This window comes from Hippopotamus amphibius, chromosome 5 (genome assembly GCF_030028045.1).
Source record: "Hippopotamus amphibius kiboko isolate mHipAmp2 chromosome 5, mHipAmp2.hap2, whole genome shotgun sequence".
Classification (NCBI taxonomy): Eukaryota; Metazoa; Chordata; class Mammalia; order Artiodactyla; family Hippopotamidae; genus Hippopotamus; species Hippopotamus amphibius.
Window position 1 is genome coordinate 116374884 of NC_080190.1, and position 21373 is coordinate 116396256.

Sequence of the window (21373 nt, forward strand, 5' to 3'; positions counted from 1 at the left end):
ATGACTATGAACTTCTAAACTCTAAAATCAGACATGCTTCCTCCAAGTAGAAATAAAGCTTTACTGAAACCTTTGTAATATAGTTTTTGCTTTTCTAATCTTTAAGGAAAAGTCTTTCATCTTTTCTTCTGTATACATGGGAAGATTAGTCTAGGTAGAATCTGCATTTCTTCTTAGCCTGACTGAGGAAGGTTTATAAACAACTGTCTTCACTGAAACTACAATGGGGAAGTGAGTGGAAGAAAAGCAGGCATCCAACACAGCGTGCTCGCCTGACTTCTGGGTGCCCAGGGCATGAGAGGGTTTCCATGGTAACACAGAGGTTTATCAGACACAATTCTCCAAATCAACCTGCAGGTCAAGATTTGTCTCAACAGGGGACGTGAAGATTCTCAATACATGTGACTGCCCAGGGTTCTCACAGACACTGGGTCATCTTTTGGAGAGGAAGACTTCATGGATACTTTTATGACAATAGATTTCTGAGCTTCTACATCCACACCTCTACAGGAAGACTAGTGTCCAATTCAGACAGCCTGGGTTTAGATTATACTGTGAAACCACTCTACCAAAGGAAGTGGAGCTCACCAATAAATGCTGGAACTCTGACCTAAGAACAGCAAAATAAGCTCTGCTAATGTTGGAGGACAGTATATCAAATAATCCAGAGCCTGGAAGTTTCTATCAGTGCTCTTACTTTTCTCTTGCATGTAGCTGATAGTGAGTGCCCTCATGGGAGAGTATTAATTAAAAACATGACATATGCCATTAATATTTTTAAAAATACAAACTCAAATACAATTCATAACTGTACCAGGCTCATTAGTTAAAATTTTCAACTATTTTATATCTTTGCTTTTATATACCACTGTGGAATCCAATAACATATATGCATGACTCTCTCTTTGCTTTTTGTGTAATTATAAATATTGTACAGTGTATTTTTATTTTTATTCCTACAATATTAAATGTTGTACATTTATGTATATATTACGCATTTATACTGACATATTATCTTCTATACACAAGCTATATTTACTGTATTATACAGGCTAATTAAATAATTCTCAAGAGTAATTTGCTGATAGTCATATGAAACTTTTTGTCAAAAATCTTATACTTTTAGTTGTTTTAAATTTTTACTCTAAGAAAAACAGCATCACTTTTAAGTGACTGATTTAGCTACATACTTTCCAAACCCGTCCAACTATTTATTTTGTTTACTCCTAATAATTAGGGTAAGTACTTCACTAATCAGCAACATCAAATATTCTTTTTTCATCAAAATTATCAAGGAGAGGAAGTATGTAGGTATAAAAGATATTGAAACGTATAAGTAAAAATTACTATTAAAAATTGACAATGAGCTCCAACACATTTGATACCCAAATGGCAAATAAATCTCCAATAAAGGCAGAATGAAACAAGAAATCAAAACTAAGTTGTAACTTTTTTTTCTCACTGCAAGCTTCAATAAAAAGAAATACTTAGTATTTATCAATATGCTCAATTCTAACCCAAATGTTGTGGAGATGTAAAGAAATCACAACTGTCCTTGATTTCACAGAGTTCTCAATTTAGCTGAGTTGAAAAGACAAATAGCCATGAAAACAACCAACAAGTTGGGTGGCCCTGAAGCTGGCTCATCTTTTCCCAACAGTGCCCTCCAGATACCTTAAGAGTTGAATTCACTGTGCCTTGGCACCAACTCCATTGAGGAATGTGTCTCAGCCCTGCTATCCTTCAGTGCTCTGCCAATGTTTCCCAAGCTGTAATCCACACAGCACTACTTCTGTAAGAGGTTAATAGGTACTATGCAAACAAGGGCTGTGTGGGCAAGTCCGGGAAATACAGTCTTAATAAAAGTTAAATCACTTTCTTTTTACACTACAAGAGTTTTACTCACTTTCAAACATTTTCTCTTTGCTTTCTAAAACTACCCTTCTATATTAAACACTCTTCTATATTCTCAGCCGCTAAACAAAATGTTTCTTGCTCTTTCTTCTCACAACTGAAACCCTCTGCTTGTCTAAGAATATGACATCCCTTTCTCCTCTAAAAATATTATATTACCTCCTCTCCAAAGGAGGCTGTCTAACCCCTCAACCTCAGCTGACATAAGATTATAAATATTAACCTCTTCTCTCTCTGCCTGTGAAGACTTTGATCAGGCTCAATATTTTCTTCTTCAACTCAAATGTCACTAGCATCTTGAATGATCTCAGTGTTCATGTGTATCTATCTACTAATTTCAAAGTCCCTCAATCTCAGATCTGGAGATCTTCCCTTCCATTTCACCTTCCCTCACCCAAGGACAGATGACTCAGTTGCTCTGTCAGAAATCTTTAAGGCAATGTTCCGTTCTCTGACAACAAACTCACCTCCTTTCGGCTCTTTCGCAAACTCACTCTCTCTTCAGTCAAATACAGATCTTCCTATTCCCTCAGTTTTCTCTCAGCTCTCACACCTCTCCTGATATTCTTCCTGCCCTCCTCAGCTGGGACTTGTTGCCCCCTCAATTCCCATGCACCCATGTCCTTTAGTCATTACTGACAACCAGACCCTAACCCTGCATTAACCCGTCACTTTCACTCACACATGCAGCTGAAAATTACAGGTGAAAATCATGACACTCTAGGAATGATGAATGTACATCAATAGTCTCCAACTTTAAACTTTGGCTTCTTGGTTGTTTTTTTTGCTTCCATTCCTTTCAAAGTCTTTTCAAAAATATTACCTCTTATCTACATCATCCAGAAAAATTATGCAATCAGGGATAAAGACCTTCTACTCCCCCTCACATAGCACCTACAGAATTATCTTCACCTGACCTGTATTCACCACCTTTCCAATTCACAGAGGAAGAGAGGTCCTTTCCCCTGTCTAAGGCTTAGACCATCCATCAGGCTGGTGATGTGGGTCCCATTATCTCATCTGCCTCTTGGACCTGAATTTCTTTTACTCACCATCACTCATTCTGTTCATCTGCTCATTTCCCACAGCATAGAAACAGGTTCACTTCTCTTTCAGCCTTCAAAAGACAAAACAAAATCCCTCCCATAATTATCTAAAACATCTACCTGTTGCTTTTTCTAGCTCTTTCTTCTTTGAGTCAAACTTCCTAAAAATTCTTCCATGAGTGCCTTTTAAAAAAATTGAAGTATAACATAAAATATCCTTAGTTTCAAGTATGCATGGTAGTGATTTGATACATGTATACATTCGGAGATGGTTACCAGGGTTACCATCTGTCACCGTGCAACCTTATTACAATATTATTGACCATATTCCCTATGCTGTACTTTACATCCCCATGACTTACTTATTTTATAACTGGAAATTGGAACCTCTTAATCTCTTTCACCTATTTCAGCTGCCCCTCAACCTCCCTCCCCTCTAACAACCACCAGTTTGTTCTCTGTACCTATGAGTCTGTTTCCATTTTGTTTTATTTGTTCCTTCGCTTTGTCTTTCAGATTCCACATTACAGACACTTGGATTGTTTCCATATCTCGGTTATTGTAAATAATGCTGCAATGAACATACGGGTCCGTATATCTTTTTGAGTTAGTGTGCTTTTTGTTTTGTTTTGTTTTCAGATAAATACTCAGAAGTGGAATTGCTGGATCATATGGTAGTTCTATTTTTAATTTTTTGAGGAACTTCCATACTGCTTTCCATAGTAGCTATCCCAACTTACATTCCCACCAACAGTGCATGAGGGTTCCCTTTTCTTCACATCCTTGCAGACACTTGTTATTTTTTGTCTTTTTGATAACAGCCATTCTGACAGGTGTGAAGTAATGTCTCATTGTGGTTTTGATTTGCATATCCCTGATAATTAGTTATGTTGAGCATCTTTTCATGTGTCTGTTGGCCACCTACATGTCTTCTTTGGAAAAAAAAAAAAAAAAAAGCCTACTCAAAAGTCCTCTGCCCATTTTTTAAATCTGGTTGGTTTTTTTTTGTTTTGTTTTTTGTTTTTTGATTTTGGGTTGTACAAGCTCTTTATATATTTTAGATATTAGCTCTCCACCAATGCCTTTACTTCCAGTTTTAATTCACCCCTCAACTTATTTTAATTTAGTTTGTGCTGCTACCATTCTGAGATGACTGGTTACACTAAAACTGCCTGACCTTCTAATTGACCTTCTAATTGCCACATACTGTAGAAAACTTTCCAACCTTGTTTTTATTTTACTTTCAGCTGTACTTTGTGTGAACACTCTTTTCCCCCTCTGTACCATTTCCTGAATCAGCTCATCCACTCTTATGGTTTTAACTACATTTAGGGTGAGCTTTTTCAAATCTTTATCTTGAGTTCTCAGCTCAAAATTGGCGTACCCAAATTCTTGCAGGATATTTTAATTGGATTAACTATAATCATCTCAAAGGCAACTTGTCCAAAGCAAACTCATCTTCATCATACCCTGTCTTGTATTATACATGGTTAATCAATCCGTCTTGTTAATTACACTTCCTAAAGCGATTGCTTGAATCCATCACGTCTTCTTTGTACTGCTACTGTAATTGCGTTGCTCATCCTGACCTGCTTGGATGATTACATAGTTTCCTTGATGATATTCATGCACAGAAACTTGCCCTTCAGAAATCCATTTTTCCATATGGCTACCAGAAAGTTCAAAATAAATCCTTGTGCTTTATTACTCTCACGCTTTAAATATTTTAGTGCAAGAGATTTTAACATGAATATTCTTAGAGGGCCTGTAGACAGGTTTCAGGGGAATCACTGTAATTCGCAATAAACGGTGTAAAAAAATTTTGGTGGATGTGCTCTCTTTTGGACAGGGAGACAATCACTTCAACCAGATTCTCGAAATAATCCTTGACTCAAAATAGTTTAAGAGCGACCATTTTTATTGGCTTCTCATCACCTGCAGAATGAGTTATGGTTTCCTTACCAAGTCATTTGAGTTTCTCTGTTGCACAACCCCTACCTGTGTCTGCAACTTCACCTTCTTGGATATTTCACCATGGATTTTAATACTCCATAAACTCCAAACTGCTTTTACTTCTGTGCAGACATTTTATTAAGCCTCTGTGTCATTATATAATTATCCCTGGCAGAATTTACATTCCCCTCTTTTACTATTTGGCTTAATCCTAGGTTTTAATTACAGATCTTCCTTTTTTCAGAAGTTTTTCTTCCAGAATTCTTAGCACCTCTGCAAATCTTTACCATAACTCTTATTTTATTTTAATTGTTTGTTTAGATGTCTATCAACACACACCAAGTGTCTTAAAGATAAGAATTTTATTTTTCCTAGTTTTACGTCCCTAAAGCCTAACTTAGATTGAGCTTGGTACACTGTAAGCTCTAAAAAAGATTTCTTATGGTATTTTTTAGTGATTAGCTCACCTTGGAGATAAGGAAAGGAAAAGGGGACCCAGCCTATGTATGTATAAGGAATTTTCTACAGAATACTTTAGTATACTTACAATTACATTCTCTTGAAAAGGGGTGAAAATTATCTTACATATATCTAGGGTTAAGCACCTCTTAGCCTGGTTCACCCTGATGCAGAACATGAAACAGAGGCTTATGTGCAATCAGATTTATGACCTGGGCAGGGGGCAGGAGTGAGGAACACAGGAGTAAAACACAAAAGAAGGGAAAGCCAATACAAGGGTGTGTTATTGAGTCATCCCCAGTACCGGTGGCTGCTGCTCAATCCCACAAGAATTCTAAGGATCCTTATGAAATGCGTCCACTTAAAGAATGAAAGGGTAAAGCATTTATCCACAGGCACCTTGTCAAGGGTGGTCCTTGAGCATTGATATCCCTGAACTTTTGAGTTGTACATACATTACTACTGAGTGATTCTCATTGGTCATCCCAGGGCAGGAAATAAGATATAAAAGATACTAGTATAAGTGAGATGCTAAAGGATGCACCTGCACAGGCTGGTTACCACAGCTAGAAGCATGTGCCAAAATAGTTGCCGATAAAAGTTGGGGCATTTGAAATGAGATATAAGTGGAGGTGATACGGTGGCAAATGGGTCTGAGTTTCAAAAAAGTGAATCATATTTCACTTTATCATGACCAGTGCAACCTGGATAGAGGAAATGCTGTTATAAATGTCAGTAAATTATATCTCCAAGTTTGTGAGTCAACAGTCACCTTCCATTGACTCGGCTTTAATAGTGAATAAGCCAATGAAAGATAGTATCTTCAGAGACTACTGTAGTCCCTATCATAGTACCGGGCATGTGTATGTGATCAATAAATATTTATTAAGTAAATGTTGCTGGAAAGTCCCTATGTCTTACAAAACAGCCTTAAGGAAGATGGACCAGTCAAGAGAAAAGAGGTCGAAAGCTCATTCAGGAGACTGGTGACCACAGCAATGGTTCAGATTTTGCTTGCTTGGTAATGTTTTGCGATCCAGCTGATTCTAAAGTCTTGCTCTGTAAGAAGAAGCAAGGAAACCAAAATAAGGGCTAAGCAGCAGCCCAGTCCTAGTCCAAAATAGTTGGTAAAACACACCACCACCAGCCATATGCATTCTGAGGAGGAAGTTTTGAATAGTGTAAGCAGTGGGAGAATAGAGAAAGTGATGAGTGCTACTTCTCACTCTCTTTTTTTTTTAAATTTATTTATTCACATTTATTGACTGTGTTGGGTCTTAGTTGCTGCTTGTGGGCTTTCACTAGTTGTGGTGAGCGGAGGCTACTCTTTGTTGCGGTACACGAGCTTCTGAGTGCAGTGGCTTATCTTGTGGAGCATGGGCTCTAGAGCACAGGCTCAGTAGTTGCGGTGCTGGGGCTTAGTTGTTCCATGGCATGTGGGATCTTGCTGGACCAGGGATCGAACCTGTGTCCCCTGGATTGGCAGGCAGATTCTCAACCACTGTGCCGCTAGGGAAGTCCCGCTACTTCTCTTTTTATACTTTTTTAAAAAAAATCCAAAATACTGAATAAGGAAACATTTTTCTTTTTTAAAAAACCTCTGGTATTATCAGTTCAGTTGAACCATGTGATGTGATGAGAGAAGGCTCAAATAAGCACACTCTTAACTTTTGGCACTGGCCTAGAAGACATCCAGATCCATGAGCAGTCATCTTTCTGCTTTTACGTTATCATGCTATATATTACGTATTTAAATCCTCTCTAAATATTTTCTGGAAGAAAGTAGTATCTAACTAAAGAGTAGACACTTGTCAAATGCTTTTCTGAACCAAACTGAATACATTGTGGCATGCATGAAATTAACTTCCAAGCTAACATTTCTAACTTACCTAGTTCAGAGGAGCCGATGAATGAAATCTAAATTAGTTCAAGAAATGTTAATGGAGTAGGTGGTACTCAGCACTGAGCTTTGAAAATGCTAAAATTTGATTAGGTGAAGAAAAAGAGAACGGGTATTTCAAGGCAAGAGCAGTGAAATAACAGACTACACTTACTTTGGAAAAAGAAGCCTCCCTGGGGAAAAAAGGTAAAAAAAGAAAAGAAGAAAAAGGGGGGTGGGGGGGGGAGAAGGGAAAGGGAGAGAGAGAGAGGGAACACCAAGTATAACAAAAAAACTGACTAATAGCTTCAGTGAAAGTAGTGTATTAAAAGCAACAAACACATCTAGATTATAAAATATATTCAGATGGGATCTTGCAGATAAGAAGAATTAGACTTAATGTAGCAGGAAACTTTGAAAGTTTTAAATTATTGCCCAATATGATAAAAGAAAACAATATTCATTGGGGCATTTTAGAAGGCCATTTGGGAAGCGTTTGCAATACACCAGAAACAGAAGATCAAAAGCATGAAGTGAGGGGTGTAGGGAAGTGCCTACAATGGCCCAAGCACTGTTCCAGTTTGGGGGTTTGGGGGTGAGAGCTCTGGACACAGTGAACCAAATTCCCATCCTCACGAAGCTTTCATTCTATTGACTGAAGATGAACAAACAAACAAGTAAATTACATAGAATCAGGTGTTAATAAGAAAGCTGGTTAAAAATCAAGGATAGGAAAGTAGAGCCAGGAAGGTGTATACAAAGAGTCCAGAGAAGGGGTAGTAGGCAATTTAACATAGTGTGTCCGGGGAAAGCTTTATTTGTGGGCAATATTTGAGCCAAAACTTGAAGCAATGAGAGACTAAGCAAATAGATCCCTGGGACAGGGCATTACAAGGACAGGGAATAGCAACCTGAAACCAATGACTGGCGTGGAGTGAAGGAGGGGGGGACCCAGCAGGATATGCTGTCAGAGAGGAAGCTGAGGCTAGACGAAGTAGGACATTCTACAATGCTGGGGAGGAAGAAATTTCCCTCCACCCTTCCAGGTTCTTTTGGGTGATCTAAGAACTAAGTGGACAGAGACTTCTGTTTCTTAAAAATAATCAGCCTAGATTAACCCTCATGCCAAAGAGATACATACTGGACTGGCAGATTTTGCTCCCCTACAATGTCAACTAGAAATTCGATACTAAAATATGTAATCTTCTTCCCCCATGAAAATGGAGCCCAGTGAGGGGTTTTGAAGCAGAGGAGGTACGTGATCAGACGTTGCTGTAAGAAGGACCACGTTGCCTGCTCTGCTGAGAACAGACTGTAGGAGGCAAGTGCAGTGGCGGCAGCGGGGAGGTTCTTTAGAAGGTCATCCCACCAGCCTTGTCGAGAGGTGAGCCTGGCTTGCCCGGGGGTGGCAGTGGTGGAGGTGATAAGAAGCGGACTGATTCTGGGTAAGTTCTGTAGCTGGAGCCCATGGTCCATCTGATATATGAGACTTGGGATTGTGAGAGAAAAAGAGGAATAGACATTATCACCATTTTCCTGTCCTGAGCAACTGAAACGATCGTGCTGCCATTCGCTGAGGTAAGGAAAATGGAGGGAAAAGCAACCTTGGTGAGGATAAGTGGACTTTAGTTGGGGACATGGTGTGTTTCAATCGCATTTTAGACGTGTGGGTCGAGGTGTAGAGAGGCACCTGGAGAGCCGTGGGGAGATGCTGAACAGACTGAGCTGTGTACTAGGGTTGCCTTTTCTGGGCTCCAGAATCTCTGCAAAGAACTTCAGAATATGAATACTTAATTCAGCTATTTTGAAGGATATATAATTCTGTTTCACTGGAAAATAAATAGTAAGTGCTGATCAGAACAGGTGAACCACAATAAACAGTTTAGGTTTTAAGGAATTCTGAACCATTTTCTTCAAAGCGTTAGAAAATTAACTTATCCTTCCCCTCCAAACTCTTCTTTTAATCCACAAAGCCTCTTTCATAACATCAGTCATAGAGTTCTAAGTCTCTTTCTAAATGGCAATTTTCCATTTTAGGATTCCAGTATGTTTCTCTAAAATTATTTTTTGATGTAAATTCTAACAACTTATTGTCACTTACTCAATTTTGAAGTCTTAAAAAAAGCCAGTTGTCATCAACATCAAAAATTTATCAGGGATCTTCGGAGGCAAAGCCCTCCATCGGGCCATAAGCCTCCAATCTGGCTCGATACCTGCGTGTATTTTCATGATCTCTCTAATTACTCAGCAAGCTTTCTGAGTCCGAGACCAGGTCTGATAGCTTCCACACCACCAGGGCTTAGCACAGTGATTGACATTTGTGCCCCTCCACCAGAATACCCACCTAATTTAAATGGCATCTATCTGAAGTCACTCAACACTTGTAATAGTTCCTGTTCTACTCTAGAAAAATGGCACTGCTGTCTTGTGAAACTCTGCCGCCCTCCACCCAAGTCCCAATCAAGTCCCAATTCTTCATGCAATTACCTGGACTTTCTTCTTCCCACTCTGCTTTCCAAACCCACTGACTCCACCTTGGGGGTCTCCCTTATCCCTGCCCATTCTGGTTGACCCTTTGGTGGGAGGTCTGGCCTTTTGATGTCATCTCTCAGCCCCCTCAGCCACACTTGTCTTTGTCTCAGACACAGCTCTACCTCCCAGAAACTCTGACAAATACTTCTGCCCCAGTAACTCCTTTGCCGAGAGAAAATCTCCAACAGTACCTAGATTTCCCTCCTTATTTTAGTATATTCACTGAAAAATCTTCCTTCCAGCATCCATCTGCAGGCACTCCGCTGTTTCTTGTCTCTTGCTGTTTATCACGTGAGGTAATAACGCATCAAGATGAAACATCTTTATCCTGACAGTGGAATGGAAGAGAATAACACTCTCCTTCACCAGAGGGTTTCTTTATATTCTGCTTTTTAAATTCTCTCCCTTGTTCACAAGAATCTCTGAACGTAAACCTCTAAAATATAATGATGGATGGTGACATAGAGATAAAAATCATGCTCTTTCCTCTTAAATTTTCCTTTTAACTTCCTATCTCCTGAAAGTGAGATATGTGCCTTGCAAACTATCGGTAACTCTCTAATCAAATTTACAGCTCTCTCGTGCATACCTTGACTGTGGCCGGGTAGCTGCCATAGGTGGCCTCTTATCTGGACTGCTAATTACTCTCCTGGCAGAAGGCTGAGAATTTTAAAATCAAATCTAACAAAAGCACACATGGAGAATAGATATGCTTTGCTTTCAGTCTCTTCTGCTTTATCTCAACTCAAATGTAAAAATGTCAACACAAAATTATGTAGAGAAGATCCCGCATGGAGCAGGACTGATTCTTACCACACCTTGGGATTACTCAACTCAATTTTTCCAGGCAGGTATGACCAGCATGTGGGCCACAGACACACACCTTGGCCAGATTATTACTCACACAAAGGATGACCCTGGGGACGTTCCAACCTTCCTGAAACCCGAAGCAGTCATGAGAAAGGATTACATTCAAATTGCCAGACTGCTCTGGAGCTAAGGAAACTCCATGAGAACGCAGCCAAGCACAGCATGTCTGAGCCAGAGACAGCCCTGGGCAATGGGATCCTCAAGCTTCCTTCAGCACGACCATTCATGCGCATTTTAAACTGGATTTCATGGCTATAAAACAATCTGGTGAAGTATGGGTATGCTTTCAGCCTGCCATCATCCCTAGAGAGGACCTTTTTCAAAATCTATTTATATAGAAATAAGCAGTGAAGGTCCTTATTTGACACTCTAGAGCAGTGTTCCCAATTTTTAGAGTGCACTGGAATCACCTAGAGGACTTCTTAAAACACAAATTGCTGACCTCCACCCAAAGAGTTCCTGAGTCAGGTCTGGAGGACGGCCCAGGAATTGTCTTTGCACCAAGTTCCCAGGTGATGCCTATGCTGCTGGCTGGGGGACAGCCCTCCGTGGTGCCTCCTCTTTGTAGCTCTGGAAGGGGATGGATGTCCCCTCCCATCCATGCTCTCTGTGTAGTAGTACACCATGCCTGGAACGCCAATTCTACCAGAGGATGTTGGTATTTTTATTTCTCCAACTAGCTTGACTTTAACCGAACACTAAATTTTATTTAGTATGTATGATTATGATTCCAACTTACTGAAGCTAAAAATCTCACAGTCAGACAGCAGTTGAGCTCAGGATGCTGCGTACTTAGCCTAAACCAGAGCAACGCTTAGCGAGTCTGCCTGGTTGGTCAGCAGGCATCTAGTGTAGCAGCAGCTGTGAGAAGTCTTCTTAAAGCGCTGATTTCTGACAGGTTGAAAAATGGGATTGTGTGAGGGGCCAAACCACCCTTTTGAAAAACTGCCAAAACATTTATTCCTTCCTTAGCCATTCCTTTCTTTAATCAGAGACCCTTTACTCACGGTACTGAAACCGAAAGCTGCCTCACATGTGTACCTGATGGAAGACCACCCCCTCTTTTGTTTACACCCTGGAAACATCTGTTAGATTGCTGAGTTCTTACATATATAGTCAATCCCTCTCCCTCTCTGAGGTGGTTGAAGGCAAACTCAACACTGTCGGAATTTTCCATGCTACAGCCCTGGAAGTGACAATGTGTCATGCTGCCTTAGTCGAATGGTGTATGTTCCCTTCTTTGCAATTTCCATTTCATAAGATTTGAAGTAATTGAAAGTACGTTGTGATGACTAGTAGAATTATGAGGCATACTGAAATTCCCAAACTACGAATAATATTACTTTGTAGCAGAGAGAAGTAAGAGTTTAGCAGGGTTCTATCTGCCCACAGATGGCAACTGAAAGTTGTCAGTGATACACATTATCAAAAACTCTGAGAAATTGTTATTTGATATGGAATTGGCATGAAGGAATGAACCATGGGCAGCCTGCTAGCAATCCTTCTTGAGAAAGTTGTACATTGTTCTGAGGAGTAAGTAAAGGAGTCCCAGCAAACCCCATCAAATTCCATCTAATTAGGAGGAACATGAGGTAGAGCACAGGGAAAATCTGAGAAGATTCCCTTAGAAATCTGAAACCACTGTGTTCTGAGGTTATGAGCCTCGGAGAGGCGAGTCAGCTTGCTTCCACATCAAACAAAAAGGCTCCCAAAGTGGGGATTTTATGACCCTTCTTCTCCTTAACAGTAACACTCCATATTCCAAAAGAACACAGTAGAATGTAAGATGTGTAAGCGTACCAATATAATTTGGTCTTGACTCGATGCTTTACTTATGCACCCAGAACAGGTGACAAACAGTTCCTAATTGAATAAATCTTACGTTAGCACTACCCTGAGCTTGATATACTTCCTAGGTTTTAAGTTTGTTCTGGGGCAGGAGCTTGGTTTGTTTAAGTTTGTTTTTGACATGACCTTGTGTAATAAATACAAACTAGGATAATAAATGGTTTTTGAGTGACTCACTGTTGAAGTGCCTTGTTTATTAGGATTTGGACAGCATACCCTAAAATTTGCTAATAAGCAATTTGATGATCTGGAAAACAAGATTGGTTTAGAAAGTGTCAAGTATGTGGAGTCCTTGAAGTGATTATAATAGACAACATAAAGACTTTCTTTTATTCTTTTAACAATGCTCTTAAAATTCATAAGAAGGACAACACTGAATACAAATGCCTGCACAATCGGAAAAGCCAATAAGGCATAAAGATGTTAGGGTGATTCATCTTTTGGCTTACCAGTGTAGAAGAAGAAATACATTTAGTGACTTCCTAGAGAATATAAACACTGCTTTGCTAAAGTTTAATTACCTTAGTCTAGAATTTATTTTTTCTGATGTGCACATCAATTGATCTCTTAAAATAACCATAGAATTTGTTTATAGTGAAACTTCTCTCTCTCTGCCCTCTGTTTAGGGAAAGTAAAAATAGTTTGCATTTGTAACCAGAGTTAGCTTGTAAATAAGACTTTTCCAAGGGATCTTAACTAGTTCTTAATTTACTGTTGTATAATTATCATATTTCAAGTCATAAATTATTCTTTCCAAGATTTCACTTGTTTTTCTGACTTTTATATGATATGATTTAGATGTTATAGAATTTCTGGTTTTAAGTGTGAAAATAGATTATTATTAAAATTATTATTATTATTATTATTATTTAAAATTCTGAAAAATTATTAATTTAAAACTCAAATGCTCTTTTCTGAAAATACAGATTTATTGAAACATAATGCATGATGGCATTGATACAAAGTTATTTGCTTTTCCTTTTAGGTATTTCATATTCCATTTTGAGCACTAATGTTTGCAATTGAAAATAAATACATATTCTGTAAATTTTGATTCTTATTCTGAAATGTTATTAAAAAATTCAAAATGTAATAACACTTAGTATTATTTGTCTTAAAGCAATAATATATCCAGTCTGGTTTGATTCTAAAATATTTATTTTATATTACTGAGGCTAATTAACTGCTCAGTGATTATGAAGATAGTTAACAGAAGACATAAATAGAGATAAAATAAATATGTTTGATTTGGCTTATGCAGGCCATTTAAGAACCGTGATCCAATTATAAGAGTAATTACCATAGCAAGTAATTGAAAGTAATTGCGATTTTAATTTTACTATGAAGGGTACCTGGGAGGTCTAGCATGTCAAGTAAGTGAATAAATAAGAAGCTTCCAGATGTGGATAAAAAGTAAAATATAATTTTCCCTATTTGTTCCTATTTCTCACATAAGATACCTCATCTTATGCCAGTGGGGAAATGAAAATAAAAATTTAAAAAAAATAGGAAGTCATTTAAATTAATCTTATTATTTAAGACAACAAAATAAAGTCCAGTAGTGCTACTGCTATTACATGATTAGAAATGGCATTTAAGCAAGAATGAATACCAGAATATTTTCAAAAATTACCATTTTCACATCATGATTGATATTCTTGATACTATATATGTCTCGATACTCTATATATGTCTTGATATTATATATATATGAGGAACTCATGGCAATTTCTATAATTATTTTATCCACAGAAGTAGCATATAAAGCAAAAATCCTTTCTCAACTAAATTGTCATCATTTCCCAAATCACTTAAATAACATGTTTTTATTGTTGCCATTCTGTCAGACACACTGTTTTAATATTCCCAAAGGAAAAAAATATAGACCAAATGCATATAAGGTCTATGGTTCTTATTTTACTAAGATCTTTGAAAGCAAACTGTTTTGGTTTTTTTGTTTGTTTGTTTGTTTTGTATAATTAATTTGCTTATGGAACAATTACCACCCTGTCTCTGAAAGCCCTTAGAAAATATTCAATAAAAATTTTTGATTAGAGGCACTTAAATAAAAAGGCTTATTAAAATTGGAATTTCAGGGGCATCTAAGTATCGAATCAGTAAACATTTAGGGATATTGCTTGTATTGAGGGAGATTATTAATTTGAACAAAAATACAGCAGCATATACATTGTAACATTCTTCCACTTCTTACGGTGCCCCTTCCTGATTTGCCTGGTAGCTGCAACATGTCCAGTGCTTTTATGTGCCAGGCACAGGGGAATTAAGCAACTTGCCTGAGGATGCTCAGCGAAACTGGGATATTGTTCGATGCTGAAATTTAAGGATTTAAACATCATGCTGCACTTGTTTTCATGGGCTCAGCTGGTGAGATGGAAACATCATCTACTGGATCAACTATCAAATCACAGCAATTCAGTCTGAAAATAAGAGCTCCATCCTCATGATTTAATCACTTCCCAAAGGCACCCCCCCCAACACACACCTCCTAATACCATTGCCTTGAGGTTTAGGATTCAACATATGAATTTTAGGGAGACACAAACATTCAACTATAGCAACTAAATATTTTTTGACCGGCTAATGTTTATGAGATGAAAACTAAATAGAATTTGAACTTTAAATAAACCCTTTAAGGGACTTCCCTGGTGGCACAGTGGTTAAGAATCCACATGCTAATGCAGGGGACATGGGTTTGATCCCTGGTCCGAGAAGATCCCACATGCCACAGAGCAACTAAGACCGTGTGCCACAGCTACTGAGCCTGCACTCTAGAGCTGGACAGCCACAACAACTAAGCCTATGGGCCTAGAGTCGTGCCCTGCAACAAGAGAAGCCACCTCAATGAGAAGCCCGCACACCACAATGAAGAGTAGCCTTCACTCATCACAACTAGAGGAAGCCCATGTGCAGCAAGAAGACCCAACACAGCCAATAAATAAATGAATTACTTAATTAAAAAAAAATTAGAAACAAAGCTTTCCTCCACTTATATGAAGCAGAGTAATAACCAGAATCAAGATACCTATAAAATTCATAATGCTTGTAGTAGTGTTTTCATTTCAAATAACAACTAAATAATTTTATCTTAAAACAGCTAGAAAGAGGATATTTAAACAATCAAATTCTCATGTTGAAGTTACTTATTACTACACTGGCTCCAAACTTCTAGTGTAACATCTAACTTACAAAGCTCATAACCTATAAAGACAGGGTAATCATTTCATCCCAATAATATGGGCAAATATTTATCTGCTTGCTTTATTTGAACTTTTGTTGCCCAACACATAGGTTTTTCAAGTCAGATGGAGCAAGGTTCAAATTTGACCTGTGCCACTTACTAGTCTTTTGCCCTTAAACAGTTTTCTTAGTCTCCTTGAACTTCATTTCCCACTTGTGAAATAAATCTTAAATGCAACCACTTGGAAGAGTTGTTATGTTTCTAAATATCTAATGTGAAATTTGGTACACACCTGGTGCTTCTTCACAACCATAGCTTCAAGTTGCCATGGAGCAAGGGACACTGTCGTACTTTTTAAAGCAGCATCCAAATCCATGCCTCAATGTACATGGGCATATGTGTTTCAATATTACATATGAGGCCACTGAATTGATCAGTTTGGCTGAATTCATTCACTGGGAATTTTAACTGAGTTGATCATTGATTTTAAGACTTTACAGACATGATTTTTGAGCCTTCATTGTTCAGTGAACATCAGTTCTGGCTCTGAATCACCACATCCTTTATCTCCCCCTCCCCAACTTTTTTCTGACCATTTCACTTTGAGAATTTAACAGGCTATATAGAATTGAATCTGAACTCTTTATGTATCTGATCTCTTTGTGTTAACTGCTACAAGTGATAATGAAGAGGAGCTCTGGTTTCAAAAAAAAAAAGAGGATAAAGAGAAAAGTTTGTGATAATAAGAAGTTCATGCATTAAACATACATAATATTCATTCAAGGATTCACTCACCACTTCCATTATCACAGATCATTTTCTTCCAGAAAAGTGTTTACTATGTTGCTAAGATAACATCTTAGTTTCAAAGTATTATAATGATAAAACAACTGGTAAAAATTTCTCATTTTTTGAGATTTACTAAAACAGGGCAATTGAAATTTGCATAATTATTTATGTAAATAATCACATTCTCATTTTATCTATTGTATATTAATAACATATAATTAATATAATGTAATATTAACATTATATAATAAAACTAATTATGCTAATTTATTCCACTAAATTCAACACACACTGTTTTCCTTTTATCACACTTTTTTTTTTTTTTACAAACAGGCTATATTATTTTTTTTTCTAAAATTCTTCTAGAAAGCTACATAACATTAGATAAGTATTTTAAAGAAATAAACTTAATTTATACATATATTAGCATGATTCTTATCACTATTGGTTTGGAACATTGAAGGCTAAATATTATGTTAATTTTTAAATCATTCTCAGAAACCTCACGTAATGTCAGAGACTAAAATTAAACAAGCAGTCAGAATCAGCTCTATCTGTTCAAATCTAAAATCAGACAAGTTCAGAAAGAGGTAATGACAGTTCATGACTGGAGGAAGGAGAATGGCTTGCTAGGTTACCCAAATGGCTCAACTGTCTCTTATCCAAAGCAACATGCTCCTCTGCAGAATTTACGAATATTTCCTACAACTCAAACTTTTTGCAATCCCAATATCTACGCAAACCGGTTCCTAAATCCTAATACTTTATTTCTGTTAAGATTTTCTTTCTGTGATGGGGAGCTATTTTACATACAAAGAATTCAGGTCCACTCCAGTGCTCGTCTCTTCTGAAATGGTGATCCTGTATTTTATTTTTGCCATGAAGCAGACATATCCTGGGCCAACAGTGACACACACTGACTCTCAGAAGAGAGCACCATCACACTCTGTATTTTTCATAAGTTCATCGAACATTTTAAAATAAACAAGGTTTAGTTGGTACCCTGGGACTTCATTCAAATGGTGAAAGAAAAGGGAAGCCAAACAAATCCAATAAACGAGATGAAAGAAACAGAAAGAAAGAAGCAAATTTACCCTCCTTTGGATGTTACATATAATGCTTTCTGTTTTTATAGGTTTTTTATTTTAAAAGTCAATTTAAAAACATTAGCCAGTCTTTAAGATAGTTCTGAAGGTAAGCACAGTGCAGCCCGTCTGCCCTTACCATCTGGGGGTTACACTGAATGTGGATGCAGCCAGCTGGATGCTGGCTTGTACAACTGAGTCGGCTCATTTCTAATTCTTATGATTATTTTCATAATTTGAATGTGAAAAATTTCCCCAAAGCCAGGTATCAAAAATAATAAATGTACCATCCTTTTTTTTTTTCTCTTTTTTCCTGGCCACGCCTCATGGCTTGCAGGATCTTAATTCCCCCACCAACAGAGGGAACCCCTGCCCCTTGCAGGGGAAGTGCAGAGTCCAACCACTGGACCGCCAGGGAATTCTCATGTAACATCTTTTTTATTGTTTTCTAACTGTAACCTATATTTTTTCTTATAATTGTTGGAAAGACTATGTATAATTAGATTCTGATTTTTCACTAATAAATATTTAAAAGCTGTTGGGTTGGCCAAAAAGTTTGTTCAGGTTTCCAACCCAATATTTTCTTTCTAAAACTAAGACTTCTTTCCAGAATGATCAAATTTGTCATTTTGATTTCTACTCATGTTTTATATCTGTGTATAGCACAGTTCTTTGTTTATTTGTTTCTCTTTCTTTCTGGTATCAAGATGGGCAAAGCAAAACAGAGTCACAGCCCTTCATATCACCCTTTCTCCAAGCACTTGAGAAATGGGTAGTTAGTATAGAAACAGATCAATACTCCCTGCTAGGTCATGATGGGGTCTTTGTTCCTTTTCACAAGAATCAATTTTAAAATCCTGACCATCTAATGGAGACAGACTCCATTTCTGAAACTTCAACAGTGAGCGGAACTGATTCTCACACATTAATTCCAAGCCATAATTTTGTTTGAATCTTATGAATATCCTGTTAACCAAAATCTGAGTTTCCCCAAACAACATTCCATAAGACTTATGCAACAGCATTTGAAAACTATCAACTAAGTGAGCCTGTAGTCCAGGATCTGAGACTCCTGAGTCTCTCACTATGGTCAAATTCAACTGTAAATCATTTCATTTCTTTCCGTTCAATATGACTGTACTGAAAAGCCTTTTTGTGTCCAAAATCAGTGTTAAATCTCAATAGCTATGTTCTGCAGCCAGTCTGCCATGCTGACACTTGGCTACAACGAGTCTGTAAGATGTGGGTTTGCTAGGAGTGTTTTTCCAAGTACAGCTACACAAAATAGTTTTTCCTTCTGAAAACTAAATGGAAGTATAATGGTGTGCTTCTTAATCTGGAAAAAAATAAACAAGATTTGAAAAAGAATTTCATGGAGCTATTATAAAATTTCTTGGGAATTCCCTGGCTATCCAGTGGTTAGGACTCTGTGCTTCCACTGCAGGGGGCAGGGGTTTGATCTCTGGTCAGGGAGCTAAGATCCCACTTGCAGTGCAGCCATAAAATAAAAATTTAAAAAATTTTCTTTAGCTAGAAAATACTGTGAATATGTCTACACTCTGAATTTTTTAATTTCCAAAATAATACTTTGGTGCAAATTGATTTAATTCAACAACTGCTTGTTGATCACAATCTATTACATTATTCCTTTAAACAACCAAGGAGAAACTAAGATTAAAATTTATAAAGCACCTTGCCAAATTCTAGTAATATCAGAGCTACACTCTCCACTTTAAACCCCACTCAGAACCTGCAGATGGGATCCTAAAGAAATGGGCAGAAGCCGGCATAAGGTGAAAATTCTGACCAGAATCAGCTCTTCCAAATTTCTCTGCAGCACCCAATCAAGAGAGGAAAATAAAATTTCATATTGTCCCTTCCTTTCCAAATCTGACCCATTGGTTTTTGATACTTCCTCTCCTAGGGATAGCTATTGCCTTCTAATTTGTCTCATTTTGTGTCCTAGGAGTTTGGCTTGGATTTCTGCCTGCCTGCAACATGTAGGTTCTTTCTTTCGGCTATCTTTGGGAATGACTCTGGATTTGGGGAAGATAGTAACCTTTGCATCCCTTTGAGGATGCCCCTTAGTCTGTGGAGTTATTTAATACTGTCACAAATATTTACTGTTTGTCCAGCCTGAAACCTTGACAAGATATTTGAAAGGATTTAGTAACTCTATAATCAGAAATCTGGCCAGATTAGAAGGTAACAGAGCCTGATAGAAATTTTCTTTCAGGTCCTCTCCTTTATGCTAAATGTACCCAGAGGGAAAGGAAAACACTCCAATGTAAGTGGATGGATGTGCCAGTCCTTCACCATCCAGGCTACAACTCAGCTCTTTGAGGAATTAAAAGCAAATGTCTCTATCTTACAAATATTTGCAAAACCAGAAATGCAGCTCTAGAGGCAATTCAAAGTTCACCTAATCCTACCAATCCCCAAACCTCCCCTATCTATCTTAAAAGGCCTGTTACTTGCATTCCTTCCTTGTGCCTTTGAGATGTATATATTCTACAAACTTCAGGGAGATAATTCTTATCAAAAGGAGAATAAAAGGGGAAAAGGTCATTTGAAATTTAGGCAAATAAAAAATCACTTGTCTTCACAAATATTTGTATTAAAAAAAAAAAAAAGCTTTAGCCATCTGAGCAGATAAACTTAATTATTCCAACTGTCATTTTATAACTAGTGAGTTTTGTATCATTAGATGTGTTCATGGTAGAAATTTTAAAATGAAACTATAAAGTCTCTGTGTCTGTATGTGTATGTGTGTCTATTTATGTGTTAGATGTGTGGTAGTTTTTTGGTTTTTTTTTCTTGCCTCTGGATGGTATTGCTTAATTTTTAAGAGAGCTCTGTTTAATTGGCTTAAAGAAAATCAAGCACTTATAAGAATTGTTTTCATAAAATTCCCAGAAATATAAAATTAATCCAAATGCTTTTCAGGTTCCTGTGATCTGGGAAAATATTCACTATTAAAGCTTGTTTAAGTGTGTTGACAATTAAAATAGACATGTCTTTCGAGTTTTCAACAATGAATATAATGCAGACATATAACTCATTTCACCTGGGTTTATTCATCAAATGAGTTCATGTTATCTTTTACTAAATTTGTCAGCAAGAAACATTAGCTTGGGATGACAGCTGACTTTGTTTAATGTCTCATGAAGTCTTGCGGCTAATCTAAATATAGCTGTTAAACATGAGTAAATGGATCAGGACGTCCCCTGTGGCACAGTGGTTAAGAATCCACCTGCCAATGCAGGGGACATGGGTTCGAGCCCTGGCCCTAGAAGATCCCAAGTGCCTCGTAGCAACTACGCCCATGCACCACAACTACTGAAGCCCATATGCCTAGAGCCCGTGCTCCACCACAAAAGAAGCCACTGCAATGAGAAGCCAGAGCACCACAAGGAAGAGTAGCCCCTGCTCGCCACAACTAGATAAAGCCTGAGCACAGCAACGAAGACCCAACGCAGTCAAAAATAAATAAATAAAATGAATAAATAAATAAATTTAAAAAAAGAAGCATAAGTAAATGGAATAGATGTAGGACAAAAAGTTCTTAGGTGAACTTTTAAAACAGTTTCCGCAAGTCTTTTGGTAACCTGGAACTTCACTAAATTTTACTAAATTCATTTAAAGGATGAGTTAAGTTAAATTCACTGAATATCCAAATAATTTCCAAATAAGATAAACCACTGAAACACTAATTACTAAACACAAGTTTATCCACTTTTAGTTTTCTTTTACAGAACTTAAAATACTTGCATCTATTAGTGAACATCTTTTATGCCAT

General features: G+C 37.5%; 1 protein-coding gene across 1 annotated transcript in view; it reads right to left on the bottom strand.

Moving 5' to 3' along the window:
• The window catches only part of LOC130854283 (uncharacterized protein C8orf34-like), a 141061-nt gene that overhangs the window by 67030 nt on the left and 52658 nt on the right, over positions 1-21373 (bottom strand). The window lies entirely within an intron of this gene.